A 21495-nucleotide genomic window follows, 5' to 3' on the forward strand; every position below is an offset into this window, starting at 1 on the left:
GGCCACTCCAACAAAACACCGAGAATATCCTCTGAAGCCGTGGGGAGGGATATGGCCTCACAACCCAGGTCAACAGCCACCCAGGTTGCGAGACCTCCTGAAGGACGCCCCTTGCCCCCCCACTTCGCAGGAATGGAGAATGCCGCGAAACCTGAATGGGAGACATCTTCTCTCGCCCAGGTTTCTTGGTACAGGCATATGTCTTTGCCCTCGATAAATGAACTCCAGTCCGGGCAATTCAATTTATTCCCCAGGCCAGCCACGTTCCAGGATAATATCTTTAGAGAGGGTGGTCTGAGATTCAGGATAGGAGGAGGAGGAATGCCCTTGTCAAATAGACTCATCAATGGTATTACAGTATGAGCTCATTCCCCTTGTTCGACTATCGGTTACCTCGGACTTGGTAGGGGCCCTGTAGTGGTCAAATGAGCCTCCCTAATATTGTTTTGCTCCTCCCAGTGGACCTTCCCCAGGGTATTGGCAAAGCATTGAGTAGGGGGAGTAGTTTTTCCTTCCTTAAGGCCCCTAAATTGACCGCCGGCCTCCCCCCTCCTGATCCAGCTCTGTCAATCCGCCATGTCCAGACAGCTGTACCTATTAAATGTTGGAAAATAGGCGGTCTGCTGAGGTCTGGGACGGTGAAAATCTCCTCTCTCTCTGTCACCCCAGCCTCCCCCCTCATAGGAATTGTTTCCCATCCCTCCTCCTCGCGTGCATAGGTCAGTGGTGGGTAGAAGAAGGATAGGGGTAGGGGCTGGATAGATGTCCCCTGATCGGGGTGCGACCATCTGCATATGTGGGAAACGGTCCTGGGATCCCTGAAGTTAATTAGGACACAATCTCCGTTGATTGATTTCCTTGTGTTGCCTAACCATGGGACTCTCCTTACCATAAGAACCTCACTCGATATTCCATGGGGAAGAGGTCTATTTATGGTAACCACCTTATTTTTCAGAGCAGCGACAGGTTCTTTAGAAACAGATTTTAGCTCTGGTACACCCGCTAGAATGACTGTATATGGGCTCGCCTCCGGCGGCAAGTTCACTGGCCTAGGTTTTTTGGTAGTGACATGTGCTCCCTGTGTGACTATAGCTTCCTTCTTGGGGTAACTAGGAATTGCAGGGCAATCAGTCGACTGAGGAGTTGCAGTGTGTGGTATAGGCGGCTGTATTTGTGATGTCTTGGGGGCTAAACTAGCATCTTTCACTGGGCGCGCTGGTGTTACCTTCTTATTCCCAAGCTCCACCCCACCTCTAACTACATTGTTGTCTTTTTTGAAAGTGTCAGCTAATTGCACCGTTGCTTTTTCTATGGTCACTAGCCTAGCTTCGATCTTTAATAGGCGTGCTTCTAGAGGGCTTAATAATGTCCTCAGAAGGGCGCCAGTGTTGGAAAGAATGATATTGTCATCGCCTGTGGTTACACTGGGACGAGAAATTATCTGGTCTGATGTCTGTGGAGGTAGAATCACAGTAGGTAGTACTGTGGTTTTATCCGGTGGTGTGCGTCCCTTTTTGCTTAATCCTTGTCTGTTGCCCTCCACTATGGGGTTGTGCTTTGCAACTTTAGCCTTACGCCCCCCAGGATTTTATGCCCCTCTTTTCCTTTTTGGTATGGCTCCTTCCCTTTCCCCCTGTGTTGGGTGGCCAGCTCTATCGTTAGTGTCATCCATGTTAGCCATAGTGACAATAGGTAGGGGGAGATGGAGCTGTGATTGAATCCGGGGTAGGGTTAATAGACTTAACTCTTCAGGGGCACTAGTATCGTTGTCAATATTGTAAGAAGTAGAATTGGTTAAGTCAGGCAAGACTAGCGTCCCACTGGCCCCATTTTCCCCATTATCTGACACTATGCGTTCCAATCTATTTTCCGGAGTCCTTGCGTGCGCTATGGGACCCATGGAGGATCTTTTTACCCATTCTATTTCTTGGGATATACGCCTGTCAAGTATTGTGATTTCATCAATCAGGAGAGACCCTGCTTTTGCAAAATAAGAGTCCAAAGTACCTTTTGCCGGTCCTGCAGCCAACGTGCTCTTGCTCCTGGTCTCTCTAGTGGCAATAGTTCAAAGATTTAGGCAGAAGAGAAAAAACTTTGAGAAGAAAGCAAGAAGCAAGGGGGGTGGTCCGGTCCCGGTCTCGACCTTTCTCGAACGGCCTCAAACGGCCCGCCCTTTGCCCGGGCTTAGCCCGGCGCACACCTGCGCACGTCCTGTGGTTGCGTAATGGGCATTCCTTAAGTAGCTAGTGAGGGAGGAGGGGAGGGAAGAAGCGCCAGGTGGGCGATGTTGTTCTTGCGCATAGACCTCTGGGCCTCGCAGTCCCGCCCATCAGCACACACACAAAGTGTTGGTGGAATCCGCTTTACCCTTTCCCCTCAGCAGGGTATAATTCGCCACAGGTCAATGTTCCGTTTTGCTCTCTTTGTAAGTCCCAGAAACAAAAGTACACGCAGGTTTCGACTGCGAGCGGCCATATTACTCTTTTATTGAAGCAGCCTCAGGATGGTTCTTGGTGTACTTCAAGTAGGAGCCCACATAACTCAGATGATAATGCCCCCTGAAAGGAATTGAAAGTACTCTGCAGATTAAACTTTATTCAGTTCAATCTCATCCAAGAAGGCTTTATTAGTCTCTATCAGCAAGCAAAGATTTGGTATGAGTCAGTAGAACTCTTCCAATCAGACAGAATATATACACTTTAGCCCCAAAGTTAATAACTCTTTTTAATCTTTAACATGGCCGTTTTCCTCAGCAATGTTTAGGGTCACAGGGCAAGTAAAAAAAGGATCTATTAATCCCTAAATCTCACACGTTTCTTGCACATAGCTGCCTGCATTAGGCTGTCCCTCCTTTCATCCATTTCACTCTCAAAATGAGTGTACCTTCTAATTGTTCACTTGTTTTAGTGGGCTTCATTGGCAGATAATATTCCCTTAGCACGGCAGCATGGTTACTTAAAGCTTGTCCTCCTTGAGGACACCAATGCACTGCTCCAAAATTGTCTGAAAATCATAATCTCATACCACAACCTAGATCCCTAGGACATAAATCTTGGTTTCTATTCTTGCTTCCAGGTTTATGATGGTGACACTTGCACATATCTGCATAGAATGCTGCATAGAAGAGTTGACATATCTAGGGCTTCTAGTTAGGCGTCTGCCCTACCTTGGATTTGCTCTAACAAACAACTTCTCCAACTTCACCCACACCACTTTCAAACCAAGTTCTGCACTACCAGTCTTTGTATTTGTATCATTTTGCAAGGCTTCAATTGAGTTCAACACTGCCTTTTTCCATTCGTAAATTAATACTTCAATTTTTCTTTGTCCAGGATCACAAAGATGGTGCCCTAGATTTAAAAAGATCTTTTTGTCCACTCATTTTCTTATATCTCCCATCGGGCGTAGCCAAGAATTTAGTTTGTTTGTACTTTCTGTGCCTTAAAAACCAATCTCTGAATGAGGGAAAGACACTTTCAGAGTCCATAATTGCCACTCATTGTTGACGGAGAAAGCCCGGGGCCTCAATGTGATGTCGCTTGTGAAAGAGGGACCCTGTCTGTGAGTTGAGGTACACCAATGTAGCACAGTGCTCTCTTTTGGCTCGCAGTATGCAGCTCCTCAGTCAATCATGTCCCTCAGGGCCAGGACATACAAGAGGGTGCCCCTAAGTACCTTAAAAATTCACAGCTGAGTATTACCTGTCAACAAAGTGGTGCTTAAAAGGGATCCGGCTCTGAATATGCCATTTAGCAGATCCCAAACCTCTAAAGGAAGAAAGGGAGCGGAGCTGCAGTTGGGAGCTCCCTCAATCAGTCATTAAATACGCACAAGCTGGGTTCCAAAATGTATGCCTGTGTATACCCAGCTGCCACTTCAGGTACACAAGGAGATGAAACTCGTCATTATTGATTGCTTCATACAGATCCAGGGTCCATATGGCAAGGCATGCCGGTTTTAACTTACTCCAAGATTTTGGTTAAATTGGCGGGGGCTTCCTCGCCCAATGGTGTCTTTTTTAACCCCAAATTAACCTATGCTCAACCCTCTGGTAGCTTGGCACAGAGTACTCAGGCTTAATTTAGTGGCAATATGTAAAGTATATTGGCAACATTTTCAAACAGTAAAACAGTGAAAACACCCCACAAAATGATTCCAATCAGTGCAACTGGAGTTATGATTTTTTAAAGAATAAATTGCAATATAGCAACCACTTCTATCTGTTCCAACCACTTCTATCTGTTTGCGCTGAACTGATTCAACGTCAAAAGTTCAAGCCGAGTGCGATTAAGTGCGGGTCTGATACAGTCCCAGATTAGTTTTACCTTCACAAGTTTTTGTGCCAAGAGTCCCTTTTGCGTTGGAAGAAGTCACAAGGAGAGTGTTGTGGGCAGTGATCGGTGTGGTGTGAGAAGTGGGCCAGATGTTTGGACAGGCAGGTTCGTGCTTTGCGCTGGCTGCCCCCGCGAGTAGTCAATGCTGCTGAGTGAAGAGACTGGATGGTGGTGGCTCACACTGATTTTCTGTGCGAGTGTGCGAGTGGCGTGGTTCAAGTGCGAACTGGCCCGTTTGTGGTTGTGAAGTGCCCAAAATCTTGCATTTAAGAGCTAGAGAGCCACAGCAAGGTTTCAGGGCCTGAAAGACTCCACCTGGGGGTCAGAAACTCGCTGAATATGGGTTTACGAGCTGTTGGAGAGCCTATTATGTCCCTGAGGCACAGATCAGGAGGCCGGCAGACTAGTCCTATGAGTCAGTCAGTCAGTCAAAGATCTTTATTCGGCTAATTTAGCCACAAAAGAGCAATAAAAACATTTGAATTACATGAATATACATAATAAAATTAATCTTTGACAAAATCAAAACACTGGAATCATTTTTTAACAATTTTACGAAGCTGAACTGCAGAGGAAATATACCTATAAATCATTAGGCAGGTAAATTCATTGTTTAAAAGAAGTAAGTGATATAGCGCAGATTGTCACTTTCTAATATTTAAGAATCTTAGTAATGGTTTTAAAAAAGTAAGTCTCGGACCAGAATATAATTTACAAAAAAACATAAGTTGCAAAGTGCTCTGTACAGAAAAAGAATCACATGGGCACAATTCTAGTTTAGTATTGCAGTATGCATCACATGGGTACGACACCAGGAGATGAGCAAAACCCATCTTGAATCTGATCAAATAAATCATTTTAGCCTGATTGAAATGGAAAGGGATGTATGGTTCAATTTTTGGGGAGATGACTAATAATGAGTGCTCTACAACCCTGTTTTTTGCCATCTCTTTACCATCTCTTACATGCTTCAAATAAAGAAGAAAATCCCTTATCAGATTGTTTTTTGGGATTGCAGAAATGTCACCCGGGGTGCTGAAACAATTCTCCATACCCAGTTTCCCTAATTGTTCTTGAATATAAGATAGCCAGGGAATCTTTTTTACAAAATCTAATTTGAAGCAATCCAAAAAGATATCGCGATTTATTACTGGTTCCTCCTTGGTCCATATGTTATGCCCGAGCTTCAGGGGAGCTAGTTGCATATGAAAAGTCAACAGTGTTACACCTAATTTATTGTGGCACATAATGCCAGGAGTACTTTGAGGTAATGTCAGTGTGCGTTTTAACGTCATATATTCCGCTCTCTGAAGCTCCCAGAGTATTAGTGAAGCCCCAGACTCCTGCTCCATACAAAGCGACGGCACATGTCTGTGCTTTGTAGATGTCTAATATGGCTTTAATTGGACGGGAGCCTCATTTCTTTGTGAATCTGAAGATGGCCTCTGCGTTTTTATTAAAGCTACCAATCCTTGCATTCACTAGATGTGTCCATGAATTTTTTTCATTAAAATGTATGCCTAAGTAAGAAAAAGTTGGTACCCCATACAATATTTCATTATTTATATCAAACGTTTTTGTGGGAGATTTACCTATTACCATTACATGTGATTTTGCAACATTGGTTTTTAGGCCAAGGTCACTCCTAAAATCATTGAGTCACTCTGGGGTCCTGGGTTCAAGATGGGTTGCAGGTCCAGTTCTACCTCCCCAGACAAGAGGGTAGGAGGCAGAAGGTCACTACAGCAGCTCCATCAGAGTAGCAGTCCAGCAGAATGACAGTCCTTTTAGCAGCACAGCAGTCCTTCTTCCTGGTAGCATATCCACAGGTCCAGTAGTGTTCTGAAGTGGTGGAATCTAAGGTTCTTTTATACACCGTTGAACCTTAGAAATGTAGACAGGACACAGCCTGTTCAGGTGTAAGTGAGGCTGGGTCCAGCTACTCTCTCCCATCCTGCCAGTGATGGCCAATTGAGTCACACCTAAACTCCCAATGTGTGTGGCTGTCTAGAAGGAATACACAAAGTTCAACTGAACCCTGTCATGTGACTAGAAACAGGCTGCAGGCATCAAATGGCTAAGGCAAAAAATGCTAACTTAGCACAAATGCCCAACAGCAAAATGAAAGCGACAAACTATTAAGATTACACAAAAAACACACACGTACAGAACTGCACGGGCACTTTCTGTTTGAACACCTCAAGGCAGGTACCATTCCTTGGGGCCTTCAAGTAAAAAACGTGCCAGTGGTGTTCACGGAGGACCCTCTATATAAAAAGGTTTTAGCTACATAGCGACAAAATGCAGTAGAGACCTTATGGTCCACACCGTGGAAACGGCAAAAAGGATTTGTGAGAAAGAAAAGGAAGAGATAGAGGCTTTAACAAAAGCCATAGAGGACAATCACACTGTAGACGAAGCCAAAGCCCTACTTGAAAAGATCAACAAGGAAATTGCCACATTCAGGGATAATACTATCAACTTCAGGTCCAACAAATTTGAAAAAGACGTCAAATCCTTCAAAATAGAATCAGTCTACCCATACCTCAAGGAGGATTATTACACCCAAACTGAATCTAGACGAGCACTGTCACAGTTCCAAGGGAGGTCTAAAAACAGATTTTTAACCTTTTCTGAAAGTTCATCTTCTGAATCGGCCAATGATTCAGACCCCAGGGAGGGATCTTCAAAAAGAAATCCTTTTTTAGAAAAGGGCGAAGGCAGGGGACGTGTGAGATTCAAACCACAGCCCCAACCATGGGAAATGAGAACGCGACGAACCCAGTACAAATCGTAGACCAGACCTCCATAGTAAACATCTCAAATAGGGAACTAACTGCACATGAAAAATCAGTATTAGAATTAGGACTGAAATTTGTACCAACAACTTACACTGACCTGACGCATCTAAAAATTGAAGCACTGGAATTTTGTCGGAAATTGAGATTAAAAGCATTCTTCCACAACAGAGATGACACCAGAGTTAATGAACCCTCTAATCTCTCCAATAAATCTACGTTTGTACCCCCCACATACACCATCCCAAAGGAAATAATAGCCTTTGAACAGATCGTTCTATCCTCCATCACCCAATTAAGCAAACAAAAAGTGTTCCTCAAGAGGAACATCACTAGGGAACAAGAAACAGCCTTGAATACTTTACGCAATGACGAATCGATAGTGTTAAAACCCGCAGACAAAGGGGGCGCCCTTGTGGTCTGGGACAGAGAGAAATACATTACCGAAGCAAATAGCCAAATCAAAAATACCGAGTGGTATAGAGAAGTCAAAGAGGACCCAACTCCACAAATAACAGCTGAGATCCGGACTATAATCACAGAAGGTCGAGACAAGGGGATACTAGGAACGAAGGAATTCCAATATTTAGACAAAAAAAGCCCGAGAATTCCGGTAATCTATTTTTTACCAAAAATTCACAAAAACTTAGTTCAACCACCCGGAAGACCCATTGTCTCCGGGTGTGATTCGGTACTGGAACCACTCGCGAAATACGTGGATGTGTTCCTTAAACCTTTTTTGTCTGAAGTAAGATCATATCTTAAAGATACCAGGGACTTCATTAACAAAGTAGAAGGCTCTCCATTTGATGGAAATCAAGAGGTGATGGTATCCTTTGATGTAACCTCCCTTTATACCCAAATCCCTCAACAAGAAGGATTAGAAGCAATGGAATATTTTCTAGACACACGACCCAGACCACATAGAGTCCCCACAGATTTCATCATCAACTTAGCGAGAATAACCCTCAAAAAGAACTATTTTCGGTTTATGGACACGTTCTACGTGCAGGTGAAGGGCACCGCCATGGGGTGTCCTTATGCCCCAGAAATGGCGGTGCTCTTCATGGCCCTGTATGAGGAGCGCTTCATCTACCGCAACAATCCATTTCTCCAAAACATCACTAAATGGTATCGTTTTATTGATGATATCTGGTGCCAATGGAAGGGGTCAGAAGAAACGCTGACCCAGTTCCATCAGTGGCTCAATACCAGACACCCAGATATTAAATTTACAATGACATTCAGCAGAACATCGCTTACTTTCCTAGATGTTGTGGTTTTCCCTCACGAAAATGAATTGACCACTACCTTACATCGCAAAGAGACTGATAAGAATACAATTCTACACTATGCCAGTTACCACCCTAAAAGTTTAAAATCTAACTTGCCGTATGGACAAATGCTGAGAATTCGACGGAATTGCTCTAGAAAAGAAGATTTTTTGATCCATTCACAAATACTAAGTGACCAACTACAGCAGAGGGGTTATCCCCATAAATTGCTGAAACACTCAACCACTAGGGCTTGGCACACTCCCCGTGATGAGTTATTGAGAACCAATAAAGAAACCAAACCATTGGAGAGGCCAGTATGTGTCACCACTTTTGGACCATACACCAACAAGTTTAAATCGATAATTCTAAAGAATTGGCATCTGATCAAAAATTCAGAAGTCCCGATGGAGCAACCTCTGTTTGCCCTAAAGAAAAATAGAAGCATAGCCCAGCGGGTTGTAAGGGCCGATCTGGGAGTCAGCAAAGCCAAAACTGACTTACGCACATTGTGGAAACTACCGCCTGTAACAGGCCACCACAAATGTGGGTCGTGTGCGTCTTGCCCTAATACAATTGAAGGTGAAGAATTTTCGTTTAAGACAACAAAATGGACACACAAAGAATTCTCGAACTGCAAAACACAAAATGTAATATATGCAGTCATGTGCCCGTGTCCCAAATTGTATATAGGAAAAACCACCCAAAAAGCCAACCAACGAATATCCCAACATAGATCTAGGATCAAGAACAAAGTACTGTCCGCACCCATGGTGCAGCACTTTGTCGAACAGAATCACAATGAAAACGAGTTCAAATGGACAATATTACAAGCCATGAAGGTTCCTCCGAGAGGAGGAAACATTGATGCCATGCTACTAAAAAAAGAGGCTTATCTAATACTAAAATGTAATTGCGTGATGGATGGTCTGAACGAGATGTCAGAATTACAAAGAACCAATTATTGAGTCCAACGTGAACCCCACCACTATGAAAGAATGACCCATTAATAGGTATAGAGTCAAACACTGCGCGTAGCCTAATACATAAACACATCAATTCCAGTTTACCCCCAAAAAACTACAAATCCCACAATCCCTAGCAACATACTTAAACAGGAAACCGTGTTCCTTTTGGTGTTCAGTCTAATGTAGAACAGCAGCACTTAGAGTGAGAAGCGGCCACACAGAACCCCCAGCGCAGCGAGGGACCCACAAATGAAGGTAACAAAGCGCCAAGAATGTACTTTCAAAAGCGCAGCGGTAACATAGAATCAACGCCAAAGTAAACTTCAACATCGGCTTGATTCCTTTTCAGAACGCGAACGCTCGTTTAAACTAAGTGAAGAGCTTGGGTCACCAGCCGCGCTACACGCAGGTAGGCGAAATTGACAAATAAATACTGAACTCGAGTAAATGTTTCCTTTTGACTTTTGAAATTGATTCCGAACTCTTAAACACACAGAACGGAATCACCGCGGAACACGAAATACATCCTAATATCAACACCACTTCGAGAGAGTAACTGAATGAAAGCAAGTAAGTGCTAGTGCAGCCTTGACGCAGATACCATTCAGTATAAAGAAATGTGGAAATTAATACATTTACTAAATTCACCCATCCTTAACCATGTTTAGGTAATGGTGAAAAGTCAAAGCCAATCGGTAACCCGTGCTTGAAAGCAGCAGCCAATTAACGAGCCACATAAGGTAAAACTCCATAGGCACAGCCTATATCTGAAGCTAAGTAAAAAACCTAGGAAAATAGGAGATATTAAATGCCCTCAATTTCACACCATAGGTACACAGCCCGGCCCTGAGGAAGAACCCAATAGAATAACAGAAGGGTTTGGAAACGCGTCGGCCATCTGGCTGTAGGCACACAACATAGTGACACAACAATGAATGTACCTGAGTTATTTTTGGTGTATAGGATTTAATGCTTGTTTTATGGAAAAAATGATGAAAGCGTAATTGTCCATGAATCATTTTTCATTTATTCTTGTTTGCACACATTGTTTTGAAATGTACTGAAATGTGAAATATTACGTTTATCCGTATCCCCAGTAAAAGGGATTTTTTTCAGCCTCTGTATATTGTTGAAAATTTGCAAATTGTTTTGAAATGTAAGATTTATGACAAATGCATACCTTCTTTAAATAAATAACAGAAGGCACACACCAGCTGAATAAACCAGCTCTGGTCTGTTAAAATCGGATCCTGGCACTTTCTTCTTTATTAATTGTAACTTGTCCAGCCAGGACCCGTAGGACAAAACCCCTCCATTCAGAAACTTTCTAAAAGCAGCATTTTCAGAATTGTAATTTAACATCCGACTTTGCCATAAGTTAGTGAAGGAAAAACGTTTGGGGTTGACTCAGCAGAGAGGGCCAGGTCCAACAGATGGTATCTATGTTCCAGGTGACATACTCTAAAAGGGTCATAATTTTACCTTTCATCTGAAATGTCCTTATTTTAAGTCCCACCAAAATCTTTGAATTCTCAGGTTCTTCCTTCTGTCTTTCTCCGTAAGTAAGAGGAATATGTATAAGAGTGCATAATCAAGTTGCAAGACACAGTAACATTGTAAAAACATGTTAATGTAAAAGTGACTTTCCTACAGGCACCGTTTAGCCATAAATTGGGGGAAAATAGATATTTTATGAGCTTCAACTATAGAATCTTTGGGTGTCTCTGTCTATTCCTTAGTCTTCTGTACTCTGAGGTGTCGTATGCAGAAAATAAGAGCTATTGTGTGCGAGATTTCACACTTTTCTTACATTTAATACCCTTAAAGGACCATATAAGACAAGGGCTTCTTCTGTTCTACTTAGGTTTACTTATTAGTTATCAGTCCTCTTCATTACAGGTTCAGAGAATATTTCTGAGAATTGCTAAAACTTGCTCTGCAATCCTAACATATCAAATGCCTAGACTTCTTCCCTGACATTTTTGGATTGGGTAAAACATTTGGATGTTTATCCCATTTATGATTAATTGAAGACATCCAGGCAAATAGTATCACTACGCATTGCTTTCGCTTCCTGATTCATAAAACGACTTTCCCAGCTCAAAGTTCTCAAGCAATTTATTGAGAAGGATTCACCATCTCTGGAGAAACATGTCACCTATTTAATTAAATTATATTTCATTCAAAATGGAAGGCTTGGCTGTCACTATCTACGGGGCTTTCATGGTGCAACCTCTACTACCATGACCAGGCTCCAATGTCTCTCTGAGTCTATGTTCTCCTTATGGTAAGTGGGAATTGCTTTTTTTCTATTTTAACAGTGTAATGTTACAGCTGTCAGTAGATTGAAGAAATCAACTAAACTTAATGTTCGCCTCTGCATTTTTTTAAAATTGGACATCACAGTAGTTTGAAAGGCAATTATAGTTTTTTCTTTATCGTCTACACTGTCTGTTTGACGTACTACAGCAGTCGGGTTTTCTTCTTTTTCATATGGCTGGGTTTGGGTTTGGATCTGGGTAAGTCCCCACTTCCTTAATTTCAGTTGGTGGGGTGCATCATGCAGTACTAACTTGTAATTTGTATGCAAAATGATCATTGGCACACTGGAAAAGGGCTCATCCACCCCTCCACTCCTTAAGAAAGTCAACCATTCAGATGAATTTTAGAAGTCCAGTTTTAGTAACTTTCTTACATCTGAGTGAAGCATTCTTTTTCACCATAATTATTAGCTCGTCTGTGCTGCTGTTACGTATTCCCCTCTCCCCCTAACAAGAGCACTTCAACACACATTGGTAGAGAATGGCCCCTCTGAACGGGCACAACAGCAACCTCCTGTGTGTTTAAGGCTCTGTGGTCTTCATCACCAGAGGCCGGAGAGTCCTTGTGATGCAGCATGCCCCATGACCTGCATCTGGGTGTGCCCACGACAATCAAGGGAGCAGATAGACGCCACAAAACTCATATGTGGAAGTGCTTAAATCTGGCTTAACGTCTGAGCCCAAATTGATTTGCATGTGGCTGGTCCCTGCCTGTAATTAGGCAAGCCTAATTCGACGGAATGCAATGACTCCAGAGTCACAACCACTAATACAGATTGAATAAATGAAATATTTGCATCCATCACTTTTGAGTGAGACTGCTCTACCCATTCAGCGCTAGATGGCAGCAGAGTGAAGGATTATAGCGTGTTTTTTCTATCCGTAATCTTATAACAAATCGCACCAATCATACACCAGCTCTGAATCTGTAATGACCCTATAATCCAGGTTCCCTTTCCAGTGCAAGGAAGGGGTTTATGTCAGGAAGGCAAGTTTTTCAGAACGGTAGAGGGAGATGTTCTCATCCCCATAGGATTGTTTTTATGCAGGAAGTGGCACCTTCTTGCCCAAAAACAATCCCCTGAGGCATTTTCCTTTTTCTATGAAAGAAAGAGGGAAAAAAACGAGGCAAAATAAACATCTTTCTTCTCGTTATGCCTCATCAGGGAAGGTGTAGCTGTTTTCACATATTCCCAGGTGAACCCCTTATAATAAATCTGGGAATGCGTCAACATCCAGGGGTTTTACCATCCATGGGACACCTCCCTTGGGGATCTGCTCTGCGTTGCGTTGCTCTAGATTTATCAAGCCACTCATATCCACACAAGGGGGCCTTACGAGGCTTGATAAATTCAATCATAAGGTTTGTGTTGCTTTTGCACCCTGTTGCGTGGTGCAAAAGAGACGTAACCCCTTGATAAATGTGGTCCTGATTTGTCATTCTTTCCAAGCAAATGTTTTTAATAAATTCACCTCTGTCAGTAATTCAATGCAGACATGCCTGATATCACTGTGGAACATAAACTTGATTAGCTTTGTTTCCACTGTGGCATTGTTCTTTGCAGCAATTTGTCACGTTGATGTCAAACTTCCACATAGCTATTTTTTGGTGCTCCCTGATGCTAGTAAAGTGTTTATTATTATTACATTTTGTATGCCTTTCTTGCATTTTATTAAAAGTTTGCTCCACTTCTGTACAAGCAAAAGGGGAAATATTTGAATTAATTCTTTCTAGCAATTTCCAAATTAGTGGTGAATATCAAATCCCCATTGACTAATCTGATCATTTTAGATACGTTTTTTCTTTTTTTATACTCTGATGAAAACACTGAGGTTATTTATACTGGAACACAAAAGTTACCAAATATTCAAGGATTTGACTCAAGATAATTGAAATATATTTTTGATATGTTACTGCTATTACTGACCAGTTTATAGCTGTTTCAGCATAGATAACTGGTTAAGTAGCATCTTTATAAACTGCTCTGCGCAAATTTATGAGATCCTGTACTTGGTAATCTAACCAAGTATGTGCACAAAGGCTTATTGCACATTAAGAAGGTTGCACCTGGAGAGATTTCCATTTGTTAAGTAGTATGTTTCTTGGGTAGTTGTCAACGTTCCTATAAGAAGCTATTTCTCATTGTGTGATATGGTGGTAATTAATTTAAAAAAAATCCTCCATGTCTTGATAAACCGTAGATGCATCAGGAAATTGAAGATCCATTTTCAAATAAAATTGTCATCATTTCGTTAGAGATAAATGTTTATGTCTTGTAACTTTCCTATATTATACTCTGAAACTGATCATTTCAGTTCTACTTTTTCCATAGTTCTCAGAACAAGGCTGCCCAGAGAGTTACCACACTCAACGATACTTTTTATTCAAGTGATGTGTTTCTGTTTCATTTCTAATGGAAATCGTACCCAAATCTCAGTTGTCAGCATATACTGCAATAACCATCTGCAAGGTAACTACCAATTCTTATTTCCTGGGGTGTGTAGTAATGAGACGACCACCCTTGAAGTGATGGATGAAGTCCTCATACTGGATTGGGATTATCCATGTTTCCTGGTGCTGCAGGACTTCTCTGTGGCTTTAATTCAACTTCTTTTATTGATTTTAATATGTCAACCATACATGTCGGCCAAGACACCAAATTAGAAAAAAATTCAATTGTACATGAGAAAAGGTACAAACCTTTTATGCAGCCTACAACTGCCACATACTAGATAACTCCCCCCTCTATTCTGCCGTCCTACCCAGATTAAAGGTGCAGAAGTTCCAAGCCGGTAATCACAAATGTCAACTCAAATAGAGAGTCAGAGATAATGTTAATATTGAAAAAGTTGATGACTGTTGTCGAAATCCCCTGATATGACCTCTCCATCAAACCTGTGTCAGAAATACATGATCAGGCAGGCCCTGCGATCTAGGCCCAATGTTCTCTTTTCAGGAGTCATCCACCTAGCCTCTGGATCCATTAGATTTCTTGGCCTGACCGGTCTGATTTCAGGCAGTTCCAATCTTACCGAATTGTTGCACCAACTCTTTCTTAGCACTGCCAAGTGGGCGTTTCGAGTGTGATGCAACCTATTCCTGAGTCTGGCTGCTTGCCATTCCGAGCCGGTGTCTCCCTAACCAGTGGTTCAGATCTTATTGCAAAAGCAACAATGCAGGGAGGAGATTTGGATGGGAGTGGACATTATTAAATCCTGCAGCTGTGAAGAGCGTGGGAAGAGGAAAAAGGCATGCTGTTCTGACCTGGAAGAGAAGCTGTGAGATGAAATTGAATGGAAACCCCATCTTGTGACCTTTTTCACAAGGGCAACTAGCTCCCAACTTAGGACTGTTTTCCCAGGCGAACCCTAAAGGTGAGGACAGATGCAGCAGTAGTGTGAATGCCATCCAAGCCCTACGATACAGGACAAAAAGACACTGGAAGTTTCTGCACAATATTGCACTCTGGAGAGAAAAAAAGATCCTCCTTCCCAGCCATTGATGCCATGGCAACGCAGGGGAACACGCTTAGGGCAGGACTCCCTGAGGGGGCTCTTGCAAGATTTAAGGATGGAATTGATATAGGACCTAAAGCAGGATCTATTGAAAGTCTGCAAAAGACCAACTAAAGCCTTGACTTTGTTGACAGCAGATGTTTATCAGCTGTGCCAGGGAGTCAAGGAACGAGGTGCAAGGGCAACTGAACTGGAGGAGAGAGATGCTGCTGAGGCAGATGACATTTTTTTTAATGAAAGGAAAACAGAATAATTGAGTATAATGAGTTAGAAATAGTCATTATGCATTCCTACTTCATTATGTTTACAGAAATCTTCCCCCCACTGCCTGAAACTGTGGTAGTCAATCATTGATTTGCATATCGGTTTTTCATACTGTGCTATCTCAGTCAAGACCTACGGCCAGTGTTGGTAAGATGGAATTGTGCTTGTTTTCCAGTGTCATAACCACTGCTGTTGCTAAAGTTGTTGATACCCATCATCTGTCGTGGAAAGATATCGGAGGGAAGACTGAGGTGTCAAGTGGATTGAAATCCTATCCTGAAATCTATTGTCATCTATAATTCCATATTCAATCTGTCCCATACCTGTTTTCGGTATCCCTCCACCTTCCTACATTCCCACTGGATATGGACAATGCTCCCCCATTGTCATCTCCAGCATCGAGAATGGTGTCAGATGGGGTCTTATATATTCTGACTAGAGACCAATGCCAACAATGTAAACTTTTTAAATAGATATATTTTAAACAGGCTTCTCTCAAACCTTTACAATGTTCTTCTAATAGAGCAACCCTGCCTTTGTTGTTAAAATGAGTTTGCCACCATGTTTGCAGGTTATATGACGTTTCATGTGAGAAAGCTCAGTCTCTTAGATGCGAGTGGGACGCCTGATATGGTTTTCCTAAATTCTTTCCATGCGCATATGTATTTATGCATGGTTGACCGTGCTATTATGATGTGCAGCTTCTCCAATTTGTCTCCAATACCTGTACCTGTGATAGCTGGATATATCTCCAATATTGTGTAGAGGGGAGATGATAGTCGCACTGAAGATCTACAAATGTCTTAATCGAACCTTGGTTGATCTGATCATCTTAACACTGTATCTTATGGCGTTTCCATGAAGTCTACTAAATTAGTTTGCTCCCTATTCTGATTCTTGTATTGTGCCAGAGCGGTGCTTTAGAACGAAGAAATTCTGGTCCTCTAGTTAGTTTATGTGCCCTCTTCCACATGCCACGAGAGGACTGTAATACCCGGTTGATCCTTGATCCATTGGGTGTGAGTAATACACCATCAAATCTACCTTCATGTTCAAAATTTACAATTCTACATGGACCCATTTTGGGGTTTCTCTGGAAGTTTTAATCATGTACTCGGAGTCGGCCAATTGATAAGCTATTTAGTAACATTCTATCAGTGGTACACATAGTTCCCCCATTCTTGTTGCAGAATGCAACTTAGAGCAATTCATCATGGGTGTTTCCCCTTATGAATGCATGAATGCCCATATCTACCCTTTTGAAGGTGACCTGGAGGATCGGCGGCTGAACCTGGGCATCACATTCATTTTAATTTTTTTTTTTCAGAACAGTTTTTATTTCGTTGACAACTGGCATATAGGACACTGTCCCTCAAAACACCGAAGGACCAGTGAGCAAGTATCAAGGCATTGCATACATTTCAGTTCATCAACGTTTTTGGAGTAAAACAACCCTTCCAACCCCCACCCCTTACCCTCTACCCCAGGTCCAACCCCCCTCCCTTCACAGTGTCTACAGAGTGCAAGAGCAAGGAACAAAAAAAAGACCATGTCACTATCAGTGGGTACTCCCATTCACCCGGGCTCAACCAAGAATTGTTCGGCATCAACGTCCTGTTGCGCAGGCGGGTCCAACCATAGCCCTCTGTAGTCTGCCCATCGCTTCCATATCTTAAAATGTTTCCAGGGGCAGCCCCTGGCCTTAAACACTGGACGCTCCAACCCCATGCAAAAATCCAGTCCCCTCTTCCACACTTCCAACAGCGGGGGCCTGGGGTCTTTCCAGGCTGGGCAATGTCTCTTTTGGCTACAGTGAGGCCCAGGACCAGTAGATGACGCTTATATATGTTTCCTCCTATTTGTTCCATGATATGCAACAGGCCCAGCTGCGGCGAGCGAGGAAGGTCCCAGCCCAGCACCTCCGACAGGCAATTCCACACTCCCATCCAGAATCTCGACAATTTTTCGCATGACCATACTGTGTGGATAAACGTGCCCACCGCTCTCGCACCTCAAACACTCAGGGGAGGCAATCAATCCAGCTCTCCACAACCGGTCCCTGGTGTAGTAAGCCCTGTGTAAATATTTGAATTGGATGAAACGTAAGCGTACTGCTATTGCCGCTCCTCTCGGGGCTTCTAGGGCCTTACGCCAGTCCTCCTCCTCGAACTCCCCGATGTCACTCTCCCATACGGTACGCAATTTGTCTAGTGAAGAGGAGCAATGACTGACCAGCGTTTGGTATATGTTGGATATTTTCTTTCTTTCTAGTTCCCCCATGAACACCTTAGCCTCTAGAGGGCTAAATTCAGGGAGCGAGTCCAGGCCCACCAGGGAGGGGGACAGGGCGTGTCGCAGCTGTAAATATCTAAAAAACTGGGTTCGGGCATGGCATATTCCTCACTCAATGCCTGGAACGACTTAAGTGTCGTGCCTTTCATAACATGCCCCAACGTGGAGATGCAGATGGCATCCCAACCCCGAAACCCCTCAAAGGACACCAGGGCTGGTAATTGTCCATTCTGCCACAGCGGAGTCTCTCTCGTCAATTTGTTCCACCACCCCATATGGCGCAGAGCTCCCCGCCACACTTGGAAGACCACCTGGGTAACCATGGGAAGCTTCTTCCTAATGGGAGCGGAATAAAGGATGGTATGCAGCGAGTTCGGGTCCATTATGTAGCGCTCGAGGGCATAGGTCGGGTCGCTACGATCCCCGTACCACCAGTCATTGAGTACCAGCAGGTGAGACGCTTGATAATAAGACAAAATATCCGAGGTGGCTAGACCCCCACAATACGTAGATAAAAAACAAGTACGAAGGGCCACCCTCGCAGCTCCACCAACCCAGAGAAACTGGCTTAACGCCGAGTTCACTTGGCGAAACCACTGTGGCGCGATGGGGTATGGATAGTTTTGCAGCTGATATAGGAGGCGCGGGAGGGCCACCATCTTGAAAATTGCCGAATGTTCAGGGGCATTCTGGACCATGTCTTAATATCCGATCGTACGCGGTGCCAAACAGGAACCACGTTGCGCGCCCAAGCCACTCCCGGGACATCGGTCCGGAAAACACCGAGATACTTAATACCGCCAGCCGCCTCCTGCAGTGCGGACGCCCAGGGCCCCCTCCCTGTACGTCCCCCGAGCACCCATAGCGTAGATTTCCGCACATTCAAATGTAGGCCTGATACTTCCCCAAAGATTCGCATTATCTCCAGAACGCTAGGCCCTGACCTGTCTATGTCCGTAAGGAAGAAGAGGACGTCGTCAGCGTAGAGTGCGATGCGATCCGAAGGACCGGACTCCCACTCGAGCCCTCGCAATTGCGCGTCCATCCGCACCCAAGCCGCAAGCGGCTCCATAGCCAATGCAAATAAATAGGGAGAGGTGTGGCTCACCGGTTAGAGCAGGCAGACCCTGAAGCAGAGGTCAGACCCGGGATCAGGGTTCAACTCCCGACGCGACAGGGTCTTGAGCTCAAATATCCATGGACTCGATAATTCTCGCTTCGGTGCCTGACCTAATCATGGGTTCACGCTCTGCAACTCTGGGCATTAAGCTTGCTTAATCTCCACAACGGCCCCCCCGCGGCGGGATGCCTGGCTTTCACCTTGGAGATGCCCTGTAGGGGCTATCTCACAGGGAAAAGCCAGGATGGGTTCCCAAGGCAAGCGCGGAGATAGCCCTTCGGGGGTCGATTCTGGCGCTATATAAGAAACATAATAATAATAATAATAATAATAATAATAATAACCCTGCCTGGTGCCCCTGCCGATGAAGAAAGGGTCCGACACCACCCCCGCCACTCTCACCGACGCCGTCAGATCTGAGTACAGTAAATGCAGATATGAGAGGAACCCAGGCCCAAGATTTAGGCGGGAAAGAAGCGCTCAGAGATAGACCCAGCTAAGAGAGTCAAAGGCTCTGTCTATGTCGGCCAGCAAAACTGCTGCCGGGATTCTGGCGGCCCGGGCCGCCTCTACCACCACCTGGGCACTACGAATGTTGTGTCTCGTCGCCCTATGGGGCATAAATCTTGCCTGATCAGGATGGACTAGGTCCGTTATGTAGGGAAGAAGGCGATTGGCCAGGGCTTTCGCCAGGAGTTTTGCTTCGAAATTTAGGAGCGAAATCGGTCTATATGAGGAATGGTGTTCGGGGGGCCTCCCGGGTTTACAGAAAACCACAATTTCGGCATGTCGCCAGTCCGCCGGAAGGCGTCCCGCTCCCTGGCTGCCTCTAATGCCTTCTTAAACCGCACCCCCAATTGGAGATGAAAGGTTTTCAAGAACTCACACAGGAATCCATTAGGCCCGGGGGCCTTTCCGGTGTTAAGCTCCCCAAGCGCCGTACCCAGCTCCTCCAGTGACAGCGGGAGCTTCAGCCGATCGCGACCCTCATCCGGGAGCGCGCGTGCGGGAGGTCGGCCAAGAATTTGTCAACGTCCTCCGCGGGTAGAACATCCTGTGGGGCATAAAGGGCCGCATAATACTGTGCGAAGCTGGCTGCAATATCCTCCGGGGCCGTCACCGGGTCCCCCCGCTCGTCGCGGAGCCCCGGCAAGGACTGCGCATGGAAGATATTTTGGCAGAGTCTGTAAAGCATGGAACAAGACTTATCTCCCCACTGATAGATTCTACTCTGCGTGGCTAACCACAATTGGCGTGCCTCGTCCAGCAACAGGGATGTATAGGATTGCTGTGCTAATAGCAGCTGCCCCACAGCCTCAGTCGTATCCCCAGTGTTGCTCTCCCCCCTCCAACTCTCGAACTCGCCCCGCCGCTTCCTCTATGGCCAGTCTATGGGCCCTGTGGGCTCTCGCGCACCAGGCAATGTCGACTCTCCGGATCACGGGTTTTAGAGCCTCCCACAGGATGGCGGCGTCCATGTCGGGCCCATCATTGTCCTCCCAATAGTGAGAGATGGCCTCCCGAATGTGTGACTGATATTCGTCTTGTTGTAAGTGCCACGCAGACAGGCACCACCGAAAGGGCTGTCGCTTCCTATCAAGGCTTAAGTTCAATGTCACAGGGAAATGATCGGAAAGACCACATGGAAGAATAGACGTGGAATCCACTCTTCCTATCCAGGGGGAGGGAATGAACAGGTAGTCCAACCTAGAGAAGGACCGGTGCACCGCGGAGACGTAGGAGTATTCGCGACTCAGGGTATGTTGGTATCTCCACGAGTCAATATATCCCATTCCCTGCACCATGCCGCTCAGTTTCGTGGGGGTGTCTGTTGGGGGCCCCCCTCCGGGCCTGTAACGATCCATCCGTCCATCCATCACATCGTTCCAGTCACCACCCACAATCGCCAGCACATTTGGGATATCTGCCCACACCGCAAACAACTTTTCAATGAGTGCGTCTTGTTGCGGAGGCGGGGCATACACACTACCAAACACCATCTGTTCGTCTCCAACCGTACCCTTAACAAACACATATCGACCATGGGCATCAATCCATTGAGTCTCGTGTACATAGGGGATTCTACGATGCACAAGGACTGCTACACCTCGAGATCCCCTCACAAAGCCCGCGTGGAACACTTGTTGGTAGCCATATCTCTGTAAACTGAGGGTTTTAGTGCCCTGGAGGTGCGTCTCCTGCAGGAGGAGAACGTCCGCCCTTTCCCTTTTCCCCAGTTGCAAAACCGCACCACGTTTAATTTTATCCAGCATGCCCCGGACGTTCCAGCTCACCACTCTCAGCAACGCCTGCGGGCTGCCTGTTCGACGGACGTCAGCCATGATCAATAGGTGGGATAAGCAAGATCCCGGGCATCCGGAGCACCACACACACACACATATTAGCAATTGAGCTCATACAGACACTGTGATCAAAAAGGCATTCCCCCAACTACCCCCAACCCCCACACTCTCCCCCGTCCCATCCAACTGCCTCCGCAACACTCCCCCCTCCCAACCCCCACTCCCAACTGTCCCCAAAACCCCCCCTCTCCCCCCAACACCCCATACCTCAGCAACATTGAAGTACCTGTCGCGGTTTAGATCGT

This window comes from Lissotriton vulgaris, chromosome 1_1 (genome assembly GCF_964263255.1).
Source record: "Lissotriton vulgaris chromosome 1_1, aLisVul1.2, whole genome shotgun sequence".
NCBI classification, from domain to species: Eukaryota; Metazoa; Chordata; class Amphibia; order Caudata; family Salamandridae; genus Lissotriton; species Lissotriton vulgaris.